General features: G+C 34.0%; 1 pseudogene; it reads right to left on the bottom strand.

Moving 5' to 3' along the window:
• Positions 1-535: 535 nt before the first annotated feature.
• The window catches only part of LOC149532288 (peroxidase 3 pseudogene), a 138689-nt pseudogene continuing 120033 nt past the window's right edge, over positions 536-19191 (bottom strand).

Here is a 19191-nt window from a genome sequence, read left to right as displayed (position 1 = left end):
TTTCAAATTTAGTAGAAAAGAGAATGCAAAATGTACTTTCTTTCATTTCTTAGCACCAAGAACATAAGAAATGATTGATTACAAGAACAACAATTGTACACACTCTCCAAAAATTGCCTTGTTATCAAAACATAAGTGTTCCTTGTCTCCAAGTCCAAAAAGTTCCCTTACAAAGCCAAAATGATTCCTTATATAAACATTCAAGTTAAGAACTACTCCTTTGTGGTTAATAACTACCTTGAAAATATGTAATTTGGGTGGGGTTAATTAACTTCTACAAAATTAACCTATAAAATGGCTTCCATGCTCATCATCTCTATTATGACATTTTACCAAACACATCACATGCATCTCCACCTTTAGTCCATAGAAGCTATATTGACATTTGATCGAGTGATTGATATTGCTAAATCTATAAAGTTTTTCTCACGGGCCACTCTCTTCTAATAGAATTTTTTGAAATCTCTTCCAACCATGAGAAATCTTTATTTCAAGCAATACAAGAAGATGAAAGAACAAATAGGTATGAGAGATTTCAATTCACTAGAGAGCACTATTTTCTAATCTCTCTTGTAGCGCTGGTGAGAATACCAGTCTTTCCCATCTTCTCCATTGATTTTGCAAACTCCATGAATAACTCATTCTTGGATTTAGTTAGTTTTCAATGTATGATTTGGAGGTAGAGTTCATAAGAAATGAAGGATCTGATTGGAAAAGCCCTCTTCTTTGTTTAACCCTCTGGTAGTAACTCAATTCAAATATTTTGGAGGTCCTTAGATCCATTTCAACTATGGTTGTGTTGTCAAAAATGGAGTTGCACTTGTTCTTCTTTAGATTGGTAACATAATTCTTGTCCATTAATGGATCACTGTCTCTTTTGCTAGTGAAGTTGTAAAGCCAATTACCAAAAGAACTTGGGCCACAATGGGCAATTCCAACTATATGGGCACTTGATAGAAGAACAAGATCTTTGTTGTTGAGGCCTTTGTGGGCAAAGGAAGTACTCAGCTGAGAGAAGTTGGATTGAAGAGATGGAAGATTTGCCAAGGCTTCTGAGGAATTTGATATGAGTCCATCTCTGCATCCAGTTGGAACATTCCAATTTGGTCCTCCATGTGCAACCAAATGGGCATCTCATGCAATCAAAATGAGAATATCAGGGCATGAAACAACACTAGGGAATTGCTTCTCTATTCCAACCTTGGCTTTTTCCATCAAGGTAAATCCCCTCAATGTTTGATTCGATATTGCATCCCTCTTAGTTGTTCCATTTGTTGAATTCAACAAAATTCAACACCAACCCATCACATTCCTTGTCTATGCTTTGAATGGGTGGTGTAGTTATTCTATGCTCAGGTTGAAGTGCGATGAGCAAGTGTGTTGGGAGTTTCTCCACCGGGTGTGAGCCTTCAAAGGAATTGCTTCTTTTACCATGCTATCTTATATAGATGTCACTATATATTTGGATCATATGTCTCTTTTCCACAACATGTTTAGTTTTATTCATCAATCAATCTCTCTTATGTACTATGGCTAGGAAAGGTGTGGATCATTGTGCATGCTCCTCTATGATTTCAAATTACTCCACCAAGCTCTCTACATTTTACCATATCTATGGCTATGTTTGCATCATCTCATGATCCGACTAGTGTCTAAAGTGGGCCAAACATTCTGTCAAGGAGTTCAAATGCAGAGGCACTTCCATTGTATAAGTTCTTTGGAATAGACTTCACCAGTTCCCTAAAACCATGTAGATTCCTCGTAGGCTGGGTGGTAGTTATTCTCACTATGAAGATTTGCACTTTCAATATTTTTTACATCAATAACCAATGACTTGGTATTATGAAAGCTGGGATATTTATGATAACACATATTTATAGTCCCCTTTGATCATGCTTCAAGCCATAGTCTGAGCGAATGTGATCTCAAATTTCTTCTTGCAAACCTTAAATATTATATCTTTGGCTTACACTCCCAACATTGTATCTTTGAGTTACATCAATCCATGATGACGTGCCATTTTTCTTTGCAAATTAAGAATGTGATATCAGTAGACTTGTCTTCATATTTCAAACTCTCCATCATATACCTTCAAACAATTGATTCCATTCCTTTATGACTGATACGCATTTTCCTATCATAAAGAAGCCTCTGAGATGACTGGCTTTTCGATTCTTATCTTTCGACATTCAAAAAAAGGAGGTTAATAACTATTTTGAAAATGCATGTTCTGAGCCTCTAACCTTTAACTTTTTGGATGAGAGGTTAAGTTTGGAAATTTATCTTAACCTTTTTTTTTAAAAAAGTGGAGAGGTTAAGATTTCAAATTGAAACACATGTTGTGTAGCCCAAACCTTAACCTTTTTGGAGGTTAATGGTTAATGATTAGGAAGGAAATACACATTTTAGAAAGTTATCTTAACCTTTTAGATGGAGAGGTTAAGATTTTGAAATGACCTTAACCTTTTTAAATGAGGTTAATGGTTAATGATTTATTTGAAAACACATGTTTTGGGAACTTATCTTAACCTTTGATAACTTGAGACTCAAGAACAAGATTTCAAAAATTCAAAGTACTGGACGAAGATAGGAACAAGCCAACGAAATTTGAAAGGCAAAAATATTTAAAAAGATTGAGGAGAAGCAATCATTTTAACCTTTAAAAATAGGTTCATCCAAGGAATAACCATAGTTTGATATGATGAGGATTTTGAAAATTTGGAGAAATTTTGATATCTGGACAACAGTCATCAAAATTTTAGATTTTGGGATCATGCCCTAAATTGGAAAAGAGGAGGATAAGCTAAAAAAGAGAGGGGTTAAAAAATAAATATAAAATGAATTAGTTTGTTTATTTGAATAGTGTGGTACTTTTTGTCATCAAAGACTTAGATTTTAGGACATGATCATGTGGCCTAAATTGTAAAAGAAGAGGATAAGCTAAAAAGAGAGGGATTGAAAAATAAATATAAGATGAATTAGTTTTTTATTTTATTTTTTATTTCTATCGTGTGTGCTACTTTTTATCATCAAAGTTTTAGATTTTAGGAAATTTTCACATCTTAAATTGGAAAAGAGAAGGATAAGCTAAAAAGAGAGGGATTAAAAAATAAATATAAGATGAATTAATTTTTTTTTCATTTTTTATTTGAACTATGTGCTACTTTTTATTATCAAGGTTTTGGATTTTAGGGCATGATCATGTCCTAAATTGGGAAAGAAGAGGATAAGCTAAAAAGGGAGGGACTATTAGAGTCCAAAACTTTGGTAATCAGGAAAAACAAAATAGAATCAAACATCATTTGAAATGGGTAATTAGTTTAGAGTTTGGCATGAAAAGTTTAGTAATGTTGGAGTAGAATTTCCTTTATAGGATGTTTTTATGCTGGAAAATTTCATCCTTATGTAGTGTTAATAATAATGAGAGAAATAAGATTTATAACCTAAACAACTAGAACTCACCTATCCCAAGCTAATAGACTAGAACTTGAACACTACGTCTAGTGAAGTCTCTATGTTCCAGAATGACTACGCTCTTGCATGTTACCTAAATATTGTCAAACTAGTAAAGTCTTCCACCAGTGAACATAGTGTCAACATGACTAAAGATGATATCAGATATCCCACTCATACAACCAAAAAGAAAAAGAATAAGTGCTCTAATGGTGAAAACCACATTGTGGCAGTATCAAAGCCTAAAATAGTAAAAAGAAAAGACATATCAAAAGGTGAAAACCTCTCTAAGGTGCCTAAGGATGGGATATTTGATGCACTTCCAAGTCACTTTTAGGAACATCATCAATGCTAATAAAACCAACACAACTAGTAAATATGGGTATTGAAGAAAATTCACACATCATGTACATCTTGCATAGTCATTATTTGTTGAGGAAAAGGAAGAATTCACTACTTTCTTCTAGGAAAAGGAAATCAACTTTGCATGGACATACTTAGATATGCTAGGTTTAGATCATGACCTCATTATGCATCACTTGTCCATTCTACTAGGGCTAAAATAAATTAAATATAAACTTAGAAAGATGCACCCTCATGTAGCACATTTGGTCAAAGCTAAATTGAAAACCTACTAAAAGTTGGATTCATCTGAGTCATTGACTATGCAAAATGAATATCAAACATAGTTCCAATTTTTAAACATGATAAATCTCTTAGAGTTTGTATTAATTTTTGGGATCTCAAAAAATCCTACCTGAAGGATGACTTTCCACTACGTAACATTGACATGATAGTGGACATGATAGGTGGGTATGAAATGTACTCACTAATGGATGGTTTCTCTAGCTATAACCAAATCAAGATTGCACCAGAAGACAAAGAAAGCATTGCCTTCACTTGTGCATGGGGGACATTCTACTAGAAAATAATGTCAGTTGGCTTAAAGAATGCTGGAGCAACACACCAATGACACTTCAATGTATGATGCACAAAACAATGGAATATTATGTTGATGATACTCTGGCTAGTAGTGTGTAGAGTGTTGGCCTAGTTTTTCACGTGTTAAAATGTCAAAAATATTTTAGTGAAAAGTCCAATTTTCTTTTAGAAATTAGGGTTATGTTATTTTAAATCATTATTTTCCCCAAAAAAGTCCCTAATTTTGTGTCATTGTTCCAATGTTTGGTTTTCCCTAAATCCTTGAGCTAGCTCTGCCTGGTCTGCATTTTAAAGCAAAGTGTGAGATTTCTAAAAAATCTTTTTAAATTCTTTTTATAATATTTCTCGCTTGATTTTTTTAATTTTGTTGCATCACCTTACCTTACCCTAAGTCCCAGTTCACAAGAATAACCCAAGCTTTCATTTTAGTCCTTTAACCTTACATGGGTTACGTTTAATGTGTGAGTACTACCTAAATCACGATGGCCCTTGATCTTCCTTAAGATCAAGGGTCATCATTATGTCACTTTGAAAATATGATCTTGCTTTAACTACAGTGACATGGCGACAAGGTGACACATGTCTGTGGGACCCAATAAGTGATCAATCTCCAACACAGTCACCACCATAGATCAAGATTGAAATCTAAGGTCGTCGTTATGTCACTAAGAGAAGTTTCTTGTTATTTATTCATAGTGACATAATGACATGAAGACATGTGGAAATGTGGGCCATTCTTATTTGTAGCTAGTGACTTTGTCAAAATGAGTTGATAGCTATCTGAGTTCTATTTGTGCTTTACGAAGGTGGGAAGGTTTCTTAATATGTTTTTATCCACCGTCAATTTTGAGATGATCAAAGGTTGTCGCTATGTTGTTATATAAAATTGCTCAATCTTTACCCATAGTGACATAACAACAACTTTCCATGTGGAAGGTGGTAGGACCAACCCTTGTAGAAAGTTGTCTTAAGTCTTTATCATAAATGGATTTCTAGTTGTCAAGTTTTTATTTTCCACGAAGGTAAACATAGTGGAGGAAAGGTTTTTTTTAGAACCGTCTAATATTTTTAGGATCTTTTGTTTAGTGTGGAGCCTGATCAGTCCCCTAGTGGGAGATTTTTAGTTTATGGTGATTGATCAAAAAAAAAAAAATTGGGCCATGGTAGATGTTGTGGCTGACATATGGACGACATGTTGTAGCCCTAAAGCAACATAAAACTACTTGTATAAAATGGCTTAGGGTTAGGTATTTCTCATTAAGTTCTAATGCAAAATTGGTTCTTGTGGCAATATTTAGCTATAAGGGATTATGGATTATAATCAGCTTGTAATCAATGGATTGTAATAATATCAGACTTGTTGTTTGGTGGACGTAGCCCAAGGATTGGGTGAACCACGTTAAATCTTGGTGCCTTGTGTTCTTTTCTGTGTGATCTATTTTTTTTTTTTATTGGTTATATTTGTATGTAATTTTTATTTTCTATCCATGGTTTAATCCTAACAAGTGGTATTAGAGCAAGGTTATTTTTTAGTTATTCTTTGCAAGAAAGTCTCACGGTTGAGTGGGAGTCTCACGGTTGAGTGGGAGTGATGGTAGATGAGGGTAAGCTAAGGGTTGAAAAGTTTAATGATTAGAACTTTCAGTTATGGAAGATGCAAATGGAAGACTATCTTTATAAGAAGGATTTATGGAAGCCATTGAAAGGCAGAGCCAAGAATCAGGGATCTATGTCAAATTATGAATGAGATATTTTGGACAGAAAGGCACTTGCAAGCATTCAATTATGCCTTGCACCATTGGTGGCATTTAATATTACAAAAGTGAAGATGACAAAAGAATTGATGCAAACCCTAACAAAACTGTATGAAAAACCCTCCACTTCAAACAAGGTATTTCTCATGAAGCATTTATTTAATATGAAAATGGCAAAAGGTGGATTTTTTATAGATCATTTAAATAAGTTTAATACTATTACTAGTCAATTATCTTTTGTAGGTGTCAATTTTGATGAAGAAATCAGGGCTCTCTTGATTTTGTTTTCTTTGCCTGAAAGTTGGAATGGCTTGGTAATGGTTGTGAGTAATTATATTCCTAGATCTAGTAACCTAAAAGATGATGATGTGATTGGTGTTGTTTTGAGTGAGGAAACTCGTAGGAAAACGTCAGGTTGTCTACATCAAGAAGTGCTTTGAATGCACAAAGTAGTGGCAGAATGACTGAGAGAGGCAGTAACTCTAGAAATTGTGGGAAATCAAGAGGAAAGTCAAAGGGGAGGAGGTCTCAATCAAGAGGACTAAATGACTATTGGTACTATGGGAAACCAGGGCACAAAAAGAAAGATTGTTGGAATCAAAAGAAAAATGACGGAGATAAACCAGATGGAGACAAGGAGGCAAATGTGGTAGGAAATTAAAATGTCTTAGATTTGATAATGATGGTGAGTATTGCAATCATGAATTTGAAGATTATTTCTCCACTAATGGTATTTGTAGACAGAAAACTATTCCAAGGACTCCATAGGAAAGTGGAGTGGTTGAATGCATGAACAAGACTATAATGGAGTGTGCAAGGAGCATGAGGTTGTATGCTAGGTTGCCCTTACACATGTGGGCAATGGCTGTAAATACTATTGTATATTTGATTAATAGAGGTCCCTCTACTCCTTTGGGCTATGGTATTCCAGAGGAAGCATGGGATGGTAAGAAGGTGAGTTATTCTTTTCTCAAAACCTTTGGCTGTGAAGCATTTTATCACATAGATTTTGAAAGTAGAACCAAGTTGGAAGCTAAGTCAAAGAAATGTGTATTTATTGGATATGGCATTAATGAATTTGGTTATAGGCTTAGGGATTTTGAAAATCAGAAAATTGTGAGAAGAAGGAATGTCATATTCAATGAGAATGTGTTGTACAAAGATTTGTTGCAGCAACATGAGAAGAAAGAAGATGATTATGTAGTGTTGGATGATACTCCACAACATGATTTTCTAGCCATTCCTCGTGATGTGAAACAACCACAACAAAAAATACCACACACACTAGTGAATGTTAGATAGTCAACAAGGAAAATTAGACCTCCACAAATATTTTCTCCATCTTTGTATTCTATTTTACTTACTAATGCTGGTGAACCTGAATGTTATGATGAAGCTGTGTAGGTGGATACTAAGATTCAATGGGAGCCTGCAATGAAAGATGAAATGGACTCTTTGTTGAAGAATAAGATATGGGATTTACGCAAGTTGTCTGCCAGTAAAAGAGCTTTACAGAATAAGTGGGTTTATAGGTTGAAAGAAGAGGAAGGAGGTAAGAAAGGATTTAAAGCCAGGTTAGTTGTAAAAGGATTTGCACAGAAAATGGGCATTGATTTTGATGAGATATTTTCTCCTGTTGTTAAGATGACTTCTATCCGTACTATTTTAAGTCTTGTGGCTACTAAAGACTTGCATTTAGAGTAGCTTGATGTTAAAATAGCCTTCCTTCATGGTGATTTAGATGAAGAGATATATATGGCTCAACCACAAGGATTTGTGGTCAAAGGTAAGGAGAACTTAGTGTGCAAATTGAAGAAAAGTTTATATGGCTTAAAGCAAGCACCTCAGCAATGGTATCTAAAATTTAACAATTTTATGCATGAGCATGGTTACAATAGGTGTCATTCAGATCATTGTGTCTACTTTAAGAGGTTGGATGATGATAGCTAAATTATTTTATGTTTATATGTTGATGATATGCTTGTAGCTAGGTCTAACATGGATCACATTAAGGGGTTGAAAAACCAATTAGCACATGCATTTGCTATGAAGGATTTGGGGGCAGCAAAACAAATCCTTGGTATGAAGATTTGTAGAGATAGGAAGAATAGAACATTGATGCTATCTTAGGTTGATTATGTTGAGAAGGTGTTGCAACATTTCTCTATGGAGAATGCTAAAGTTGTCAGCACACATTTACCTGGTCATTTGAAGTTGACTAAGGAGATGTGTCCTAAGACACAAAAAGAGGAGGATAAGATGTCCAAGGTACCCTATGCTTTAGCTATAAGAAGTTTGATGTATGTTATGGTATGTACCAGGCTAGATATTGCACATGCAATGGGAGTTGTTCGCAAGTATATGAGTCATCCAGGAATTGAGCATTGGAATGCAGTCAAATGGATTCTCAGATATTTGAGAGGAACATCCAATAAGTGTTTACACTTCGAGGGCTCTAGTATTAATTTATAGGGCTATGTTGACTCAGATTTGGTAGGGGATATTGATACCAAGTGGAGTACTACAGGTTATGTCTTTACTATTGGTGGGGCAGCCATGAGCTAGGTTTCTAGTTTACAAAAGATTAATGATCTATCCACTACAGAGGCAGAGTATGTTGTTGCTATAGAGGGAACCAAGGAGATGATATGGCTTCAATTCTTCTTGGAAGAATTGGGACATCCTCAAATGGATAATTGTTTGTTCACAGATAGTCAGAGTGCCATTCATCTTGCAAACAATTCAGCTCTACATTTAAAGACCAAACATACAGTTGTGGTACCATTTCATCGAGTCAGTTTTGGAGGATGGATAGTTAAAGCTAGATAAGATACATATACATGACAATCCAAAAAATATGTTGACAAAGGTAGTAACAAGGGAGAAGCTAAACTCCTCTTCAACTTTGGTTGGTCTTCTAGACTAACCATGAATAAAAGAACACTAGAGTCTAGGGTGGTTTAATCCAGTGGGAACCTCATGGAGTAGCAACATAGCTACCAGATCAATCTCCAAGTGAGAGATTGTTGTTTAGTGTGGATCCTAATTAGTCCCCAAGTGGGAGATTATTAGTTTTTGGTGACTGATTAGGGAAAAAAAATTTGGGTCATGGCCGATGTATGGCCGACATGTTGTAACCCTAAAGTAGCATAAAATTACTTGTATAAAAGGGCCTAGGGTTAGGTATTTTTCATTAAGTTGTGATGCAAAATTGGTTCTTACGGCAGTATTGAGTTGTAAGGGATTATGGATTGTAATCAGGTTTTAATCATTGAATTGTAATAATATCAGACTTTCTATTTGGTGGACATAACCCAGGGATTGGGTGAACCCTGTTAAATCTTGGTGCCTTGTGTTCTTTTCTATGTGATCTATTATTTTTTGTTATTGGTTATATTTGCATGTAATTATTATTTTCTATCCATGGTTTAATCCTAACAGGATCAATACATGTCATTATGTTGTTATGTAGAGTTCCAAGGTTTTTAACTATAGCGACAAAGAAATAGATGGATATGTAGAACAAGTGGGCCCATTTGTTTGGAGTTAGCCATAGTAATCAGCAAGAACATAGAGGATCGTAAATCTTAGAGTAGATGTGTGGCCGTTGTTATGTCACTATGAAAAGATGAAGGTTTTTTATCCTTAGCAACATAACAACAATGAAATGTGTGTTCTACTAGGCCTATCATAGTTTGCAATAAGGTCTCCTCTTGGTTGTCAAATTGAATATTGATCTAGGGTTGTCACTATGTTGCTAACCAAAGAAGTAAGGTTTTTACCTAAAGTGACATAACGACGAGCTAACATGTGTCCTATCACATTTTAAAGGAGCACCAAAAAGGTAGAAAGGTTGACACATGGCATGCTCCAGGAGGAAAAATCAAGAGCTTATAAAAGCTGATGTGACAATGTGGGCTCGAGAGCATAATAGAAAGAAACGTGCACGTGGAGATTCAAGTTAAAAAGGTTCAAGTGAAATTTATAATATTGTATAATATAATACATGGATTTCACTTGGTAGTCAACTAGGTTTTGACCCTAGGGTGGTGAATGAAATATTGAAATATATTGCAAAAACAAAGCATGGCGCAGGTTAGCACCGAATAGATAGATGGTTGTGGCTCGAGCAGCACAATTTTGATGAAGATTAGATTTTCTAGTGGAGAAAGGATATGGTGGAAATAAGATAGAATCAGACTTATGGAACAACCACCAAGAAAGAAATGAATGTCTTAAGAGATAGTTGCAGATGATAAGGCATTGCTGGTAGAAAGTAGTTAAAGAATTTCATGATCATGAGTAAACGAAGACAAAAAGAATTAAATTAGAGACTACTACTTATCTGATATTTTTCCAGTAAAAGTAGGTTTTCTCATCACTCTGAGGAGATATTTTGCAATTTTTTTATTTGGTTGTGATGATATTTTATTTTATTGTTACAAAGAGAAGAATTTTCTACAATAGCAGCAAGGAGAGTTTCAAGTGGTCACGTGACAATATAAAAATCCACTCCAAAAACTTTTTCTTGTCTATCTATTCTCTCCTTCTCTCATTTTTAAGGGTTACAATTTTGAGATTTTTCTCATTATTGTGAGATCAATAAGGTTCTAGTTTTGTTACTATGAAACTACGTTTCTAGTTCTTTGGTTAAGAGTATCCTCCATTGTTGTAAAATCACAAGGTTGGTTTCAGTTCTTGGGCTTGAAAATCTCTTCCATTACCATGATACCTTGCTTCCAATATTGTTACTATGATACCATTATCAACATATTATCCTCAGTATTGAACAATAGTTGTAATTTCTTATAAGCAAATAGATTACACACTTGTCTGTTGTGTATATTATGAGTCTTGCATATGTTTGATGTATTAATTTCAAGGAGATTAATAGAAAGATTTATTGAAAGTTTCAATCTAAACTTTGTCTCCATCTTCATGGGTTTGTAATTTTTTGTTGATATATGTATAAGGTACATATTATTCAGTTGAATCTTGGCATTAAAGTTGTATGCAATTGCATGTTTTGTTGTTGGGTCTTGAGGGTTCGAGTAAATTTCCTGATATACATTGATAGAATTACAGGGATCATGGGAGGATCTTATAAATATGAATTTCATTTTGAAGATAAATGTCTATTTATAAAATGAAATGATAGATTAGATATCTTACTATATGAGTATATCTTGGGTATACCTGTGTATGTTTTGACTTAGCTTATGCCTGTTGGAATTCTAATTGAAAATATCATTGTTGAAGATCAAAGAGGGAGATTGTTGCAAAAGAGGAAGTTGGTTGATAGAGAATGTTTTCAATCATTGCTTTGTCATTGATGTCAAACCTGCTACTTGCTGGAATGACAATTGCTTATAAGATCCAAGTACTATCACTTAGTTGATTGATGAAGAGGATTTAATCAAAAGGATGTAACAAGAGCACCTAAGGGAAAGGTTGAGTTATGATTTTGTAATGAAGTACAAGGATTATTTTAAGACAATTGTGGAATTGATATATTGATAACATACTTGAAGATACAGATGTTGGCTACACTTAGAAACATTGGAAGAATAAATTGGAATAAAGTTGAATGCAAAGCTTAACTAAGTTCATTAGTGAGTTCTGAGCAAGCTAGTTGAAGTCGAGAAAATTTTTTAGTTGGAGCTGAGAAAATGCAAAAGTTGAATGCAAAGCTTAACTAAGTTCATTAGTGAGTGCGGAGAAAGCTAGTTGAAGTCAAGCAAATTTTTTAGTTGGAGCCAAGCAAATGCAAAATCTAGTGTGTGCCGAGTGAACTTCAGGTGCTGAGTGAAGTTCAAGTACCAAGTGATATAGAAGGAGCCGAGCAAACAAGAAAACTTAGTGGATGCTGAGTGAATCCACAGTACATGCCAAGCATCAGTAAAATGTAGTTGATGCCGAGTAACATAGTATGTGTTGAGCACCAGAATTTCAATAGTGTCGAGTTGCTGCATTATTTTAGAAGACGAAGATTCACCAAATCTGAGTCGACAGAGTTATCACCTAGAATTTTGTGAACTAGTTGGAGGATAAGGATGATGAGATGGTGGTACAAAATTCTATGTAAACCATTTGTTAACAAATTCAAGAGGATTCTTCATGATGTTTCTAAAAGGAACAAGATGTGGGTTAGATTTAATGAATCCCACCTAATCCATTCGAACCAAAATTAAAGGAGCAAAGAATCGAGTGGGAAAAGAAATTCCAGACTCCTATTTAAGTAGTCACAGACCAAGAAGCAAGATCTGTTGGTGTACCAAATTGTAAAGTGGTTGAAGGGTGTTAAGGAGAAGACATCTAGGAGAAGGAAGAATAGAGCATAGAGACTCTGTTTCGATAAGTGGTCAGAGAGAGAGAGAGAGAGATGATTGCACTGGTACATTGAGCATGATGACTCTAGGAGAAAAAGCTTGAAAGGAGGGAAAGCTATCAAAGCTGCAAAGAATGAAAGCCAGGAAATGTGAAAAGCTGAAGAGTGATCTGAGATCTGTGATGAGACCCAATTATGTCCTATTCTATATCACCTTTTATACCCTTTCATACACCTTCCTAACCATTTCTACATTCCATTTCCATATTATTTCACCATTTTTACGTTGCATATGATTCAATATATAAGACATATTTAATATAGTTTTAGGATTAAAATATGGAAAATAATTATTGATTGTCTTTATTAGTAAGCATTATTATTTGATGCCTTGGAAAATATAGTTCGCAACAAGTATATCTATCAATCAATTGTTATTGCTGTCCCATTGGAGTTGAAAGAGCTAATTAAGGAGAGCCTATAATGTATGTGCTAGTTGTTTGGAAAAAATCAAAATCAGTTTGAGCCATTTTTAATATGCGTCCACTTTACAACAGTCAGTTTTGTGTTTCAATTTGTGAGCAAATGAGGACGAATCTGGAAAATCCAAGACATGGGTTTTGTCTAGAATGGGCCCAATCAAGTTTCCATGCAGAAAAATCTTCAAAAATGGAAGGAAAGGAAAGATAGAAGCGGTTTTCTCAAGGCGGCATTTTCTAGTGTATTGTTGCGGCCAAGATTACATATACACTAGTATTTTGTTGGCCATAGGCCAAAATAAGTTATTTTGTTTTACACTATTTTAGATATTAGTTTTAGATATTAGTTGTAGCCATGGTTTATAAATAAGTTTGTAATATTAGCTCAAGGAGAGGAGAGTAGATTTATATATCAGAAAAACACTTCTGCACACAAATCTTCCTGGAGCAAAATTCTGTGTAAATTCTTTGTTATATATGGATAAATAAAATGTCATTGTTTTGATTGAAGGAGCATAGAGGATCATTTATTTCCATCACCAAGTGTACTGAGGAGGCAGGATCCACTTCTAAGAATGACTGGTGATTTGTTTTAGATTAGAGTGTGTTTTATTTTATGTATGTTTTGATTTGATTTCTTATATAAAATTCTTATATTAGCTTACTTGTTTTAATTCATGTTATTTTAATTTATTATTGATTCATGTATTGTTTAAGATATAAGTGTGAATTCAGATTTTTTTGGTTTCTTATTTATTTTATGCAATGTTAATTCTAGATTAAATTTTACATGTTATCATGCTTTCTAGTTTTTAGAATTATTTTATTTTAGATTTAAATGTTTAATTCCTATAGCAGGAAGTGACAGTTCCTATCGCCAGTTATGTTTTGATTTATTGTAGGTTTCAGCTTAGCTCCTATCACCAGTTTTGTTTTGGTTTGTTGTAGGTTTCCTTCCACATGTTCTCAGTTGCATCCATCCCCATTTAACATGCTATCTTCATCCCTTGAGCATATAGCCACTATACCTTTCACGAGTTTACGACCCTGGATTGATATTTAAATGTGAGATGAACTAACTCTTAATCTTATCGTTTATTCTTAATATTTGTACCACAGTTTCACCCAACAATCTGCAAGATAAGTTGTGAATTGTAATTAGGTTAAAACCCCTTATTGTTACTCTCTATCAATTGTATCAACTAGGGTTAAATCCTATGGACTTAGGTTGGTTTAATAGCCATTTGTAAATCCTTTAATAGGGTGGCATTCCAAGTGAATGTTCTAAAGTCCTCTAACCAGGCCCACTTTTAATAGGGTGGTTAAATCCTTTAACAAGGTCACATTTAACAGTGTGTTGTAGCCTTTAACAGGGCAAGCCTTTCACGGGGCATCACTTTAGAAGAGTGAGAATGGAGTAGCATGTTACTAGTGGTTTTTCCCAAATTGGGTTTTCATGTAAATCATTGTGTTATGTGTTGATTCTTTATGTGTTATGCTTGCATGTTGATTTACAATAGCTTGCTAAGTATGAAAGTATAAGCTTGGATGAATGAATAGTTTGATGGGCACATTTTATTTGGTGAAAAGTTTTGAATTGGACATTTGGACCTTGAATAACTGATTCACCCCCCCTCTCAGTTATTCTAAAACATTTCTAACAATGCCCAATGGATAAGGGACTGATTAGCAAGGAGATTGCATGTCTTTATTGTTCATACCCTAGGTTGTGCTGATATTCAACATCATTAATCAAAATATTTTCCCTTTCATGTTGAAGAGCTAAAGAGTGTTGCCCTTACTTAGCTTATCTAGTTCATATGTAATGATTCAATCTATTTCATGTATATGTTGTCTAGATAAGTGTTAGAAGATTAAGGGTATTATCTACTTTGTTAGATTTAAATACATGCTTTAAAATTGGTACCATATGAATGAATTTGAGGTATACCCATCTAAGTTTTACAAAGCCTTAAGTAAAAGAAAGGTCTAGCCTTATAGTTGGCCCCAGTGTCTAAATAGGTTTTTTGTAGATGGGAAGTAGCTGCCCCTAGATGTATATTATTCAATTGGAGATTTTGAAATATGACATTTTAAAACACCAAAAAAATGGCAACTCTACTAGGGAGTCTATGAAAAAATTCATTGTTAAAAGTACTGGAATCTCTAGTATAAAATGCATTTTTAGAATTTGTATGATAGAAAAGCTTTGAGAATCTAAAAATGGATTCAATAGAGCAGGAAGAATTTTCTACAACAACAAGGTCATGAAGTGCTTTCCATTTCTTTGTTGAAGATTCATGTCTCCCAGTAATATTTTATCCATTTGCAACAGTAGCTTTGAAGGTTGAGTGTAAATTATATTATTACTAGTTAGTTCATCTTCAATCAATTCAGCCATATTTTTGTTTCAAGGTGCTATTGTAAACTCAAAGTAAAGAATGAACAAAAGTTTGTGTTCTCTTTTTCAAGTTTGTAAATCTCCAAGAGTGATTTGATGATTTGCATTTTTCCATAGTCTGAAAGTCTGGTCCAGATTTGTCAAGTGGCAAATTAAGTTTTATTTCTCACATGTGTGACTAGCAACTTTGTATCTATGTACCAATGTTCCTAGTTGATTTCATGTTATATTTTGAAGGACTTTCAGTTTGTATGGGTAGATCTAAAGCTTTTGATAGTTTCTTCAAAAAGAAGTGGTGATTCTTGATTTATAGTTTTAAGTGTTGTTGCGTTGGCTATTGCAAGAAGTAATTTTATTTGTCCCCTTTAAGGAGGTGGTGGCTCTACAAGGTTTTGATCAATGTTGTGAGAGAGTTTCATGTTCACACACATGCTAGATCAACAGATGAAAAGCTTTGCATCAACACTAAAAGGTATTTTGTTTTTCATGAGTTTTCTTTTCATGGAATATCAAATGTTAGAAAATGGTACCTCATTTTAGTGATTTTCAAAACTAAGGAAGGAGGTGGAAATTTTATTTTAAGATGGAGTCAAATCTCAAATCTGAGGTTAGTTTGCCAAGATTTGAAAGTTTGGAAACTGTGATTAATAACATTGCTATATTGAACAAGAAAATTCACATTAAGATTATTAGTTTTATAAGAATTGCAGTTGGAAGTACTCAGGGTCTAAATGTTGAGAAATGTTATCTAAAGTTTAAATCAGAAATAATGAAGATACCTTTTCCTTCCAGACCTAAGGAGTCTTCCTTACCTAGTATTTTCCTTGACATTCTTGTGCCTGATTCAGTTAATTGGCCAACACTTATAAGATTACAAGAGCTTTTGCAAGTTGAAAGATTCATTAAGAAGATGGAAGTTGATAACAATAGAGTACATGTTATATCTTCTAATGATGATGGTAAATGTGTTGAAAGTCAAGGTAGTAATGAATGTGTTGAATCCATATATAATTATGATCAGTCTTCCGAGTGTGAAGAGATGGATTCTAGATCTATTGAATTAGATGATTTCAGTCAGCATGAGGAAGACATGTATATAACTAAAAATGTGTCTTGTGACAGTGAATATGAGATTGAAGAAGTGTATAAAAGTAGTAGAAGTAATTCTTACTATGATGAAAATGAGTCTAGTGATGATTTTGATTTTTTCAATTGTCTTACTAATATTTATGTTGTTGTAAGTTCTTCATGTCATTCAGATAATAATCATAGCTAGGAGAAGATTTGTGAAGAAGTCTTCTTGAGCCCTAATGAAATGTCAGCTTTGCTAGCTACTGATTTTGAAAAATATGTAAGTGCTTCTAAGGATGCTCATATTTTCCCTTATATTGTTTCTTCATTTAGTCAAGACACTTCCCTAAAGTTTGATGTGGAAAAAGATACAAAATTAGAACAATCTTTGTCAAGCTTTGGAGGTGTATATGACAGTACCTCAAATGTCTTTATACATGATGACTTGTTAGATATGAGGGATATTAGTGAAGGGAAATTTGGTATTGTTGTAGATTCTTTTGATGCTAATAGTATTGCAATAAATTTTGATGCTTCATATGATGAAGAGGAAAACAATGGGGGTTGTGAATCTGATTATGGATTATCTTTGTACATTGATAAATCTTGTAATGATAAGTTCAAGGTTCCCTCTAATAATTTGTTAGATGAAGACTATGATTATGATCAACATATTTTGTGTCAACATTTTCAAGACAATTTTTCAAACTTGGTGACTAACCAAATTTTTTAATGTAAAGGAGTTTTAGCACATGATAAATTTGATTGGATGAGTAATGAGACTACAAAGAAGCAGAGATCAAATTTCACATACTCTTCATAACTAGTTACACAAGATGAGTTGGAAATTTGTCATGAATATGACTCAAAGGAGTATGGGCACTTTGTGTTTCCAGTTAATAGAGTGCATGAGTTTTTTGATATTGAAGACTCTCAATTTGATTTTTGTATTCAAGGGCATGCTGATATGCATTTTCATAGTGAGCAAGATGAAGAAAGTTATTCAATTTTATTTTTTGCACAATGAAAATGGTTTTGTTTCACCTAATCTACTAATGAGAAATTATGATGTGTTTTGTGAAACAAGTGAAAGTAGTACTTACAGCTTACCTCAGAGAGATGTAAATGAAAAATAAATTTTTGATAGAGGCAAAAGGTTTTGGGTTTTGATGGCCCAGGACCATCTTCTTGTATAGTTAGAATAGTTGTTTTTGCTTTCAATAAGTTGTTCAAAGAAAGTTTTGTTGTCAAGTATGTAGTCTCCTTCCTTTAGTGATTCTAAATTCTTCCTATGCCCACAAGGGGCATGCATACCCAGACAAAGCCACTGTTGGCTTGATTTTTCATGTGTTAAAATTTCTAAATTAGGGTGATTTTGGTGAAAAGTCCAATTTTCCTTTATAAATTAGGGTTATGTGCTTTTGAATCATTGTTTTCCCTAGAAAAGTCCCTAATTTTGTGTCATTGATCCAATGTTTGGTTTTTCCCTAAAACCGTAAACTAGGTTTACATGGTCTGCATTTTAAAGAAAAGTGTGGTAATTTCTAGAAAATCTTTTAAATTTATTTTATAACATTTCCCGCTTTCTTTTTTAATTTTTTTGTGTCACCTTACCTTACCCTACGTTGCAATTCGCAAGAATAACCCAAGCTTTCATTTTAATCATTTAACCTTATGTGGAACATTTTATAAATGAGTACTAACCAAATCATGATGTCCCTTGATCTTCCTTAAGATCAAGGGTCGTCGTTATGTCATTTTGAAAAGATAAGCTTTTTGTAACTACAACGACATGGCAACAAGGTGACACCTATTTGCGGGACCCAGTGAGTGATAAAGCTTTAGCACAGTCCCTACCATAGATCAAGATTGAAATATAAGGTCATTGCTATGCCACTAAGAGATGTTGCTCGTTCTTTATTCATAGTGACATAATGACATGAAGACACGTGGTGATGTGGGTCATTCTTCTTTGCAGCTAGTGGGTTTGTTAGAATGAGTTGACAATTGGCCAAGTTCTATTTGTGCTTTATGAAGGTGGGCTAGTTTCTTAATGTGTTTTTATCCTCCATCAATTTTGAGATGATTAGAGGTTGTCACTATGTCGTTATGTAAAATTTCTCAATCTTTACCTATAGCAACATAATGACAGCTTGCCACATGGACGGTGGTAGGACTAGCCCTTGCAGGAAGTTATATAAGTCTTTGTCATAAATGAATTTCTAGTTGTCAAGTTTTTATTTGCCACAACGGTAAACATAGTAGAGGAAATGTTCTTTTTTAGAACTGTCCGATCTTTTTAGGATCAAAAAATGTTGCTATGTCATTATAAAGAGTTGCGAGGTTTTTAACTATAGCGATAAAGCAACAGATGGACATGTGGAACAAGTGAGCCCATTTGTTTGGAGTTAGGTGTAGTAATCAGCAAGAACATGGAGTATTGTAGATCACAGAGTAGATGTGCGGTCGTCATTATGTCACTATAAAAAGATGAAGGTTTTTTATCCTTAGTGACATAATGACAATGAAATGTGTGTCCTGTTGGGCCCATCATGGTTTGTAATAAGGCCTCCATTTGGTTATCAGATTGAATATTGATCTAGGGTTTTCATTATGTCACTAACCAAAGAAGAAAGGCTTTTACCTAAAGCAACATAATGATGAGATGAAACATGTCTTATCACATTTGCAAGGAGTACCAAAAAGGTAGAAAGGTTGACACATGGCACACTCTAGGAGGAAAAATGAAGAGCTTATAAAAGC

This window comes from Cupressus sempervirens, chromosome 10, assembly GCF_028749045.1.
Source record: "Cupressus sempervirens isolate cs-2001-9-10 chromosome 10, ASM2874904v1, whole genome shotgun sequence".
Classification (NCBI taxonomy): domain Eukaryota; kingdom Viridiplantae; phylum Streptophyta; class Pinopsida; order Cupressales; family Cupressaceae; genus Cupressus; species Cupressus sempervirens.
The sequence above is the reverse complement of the archived record's forward strand: the minus strand, read 5'-3'. Positions and strand labels throughout refer to the sequence as shown.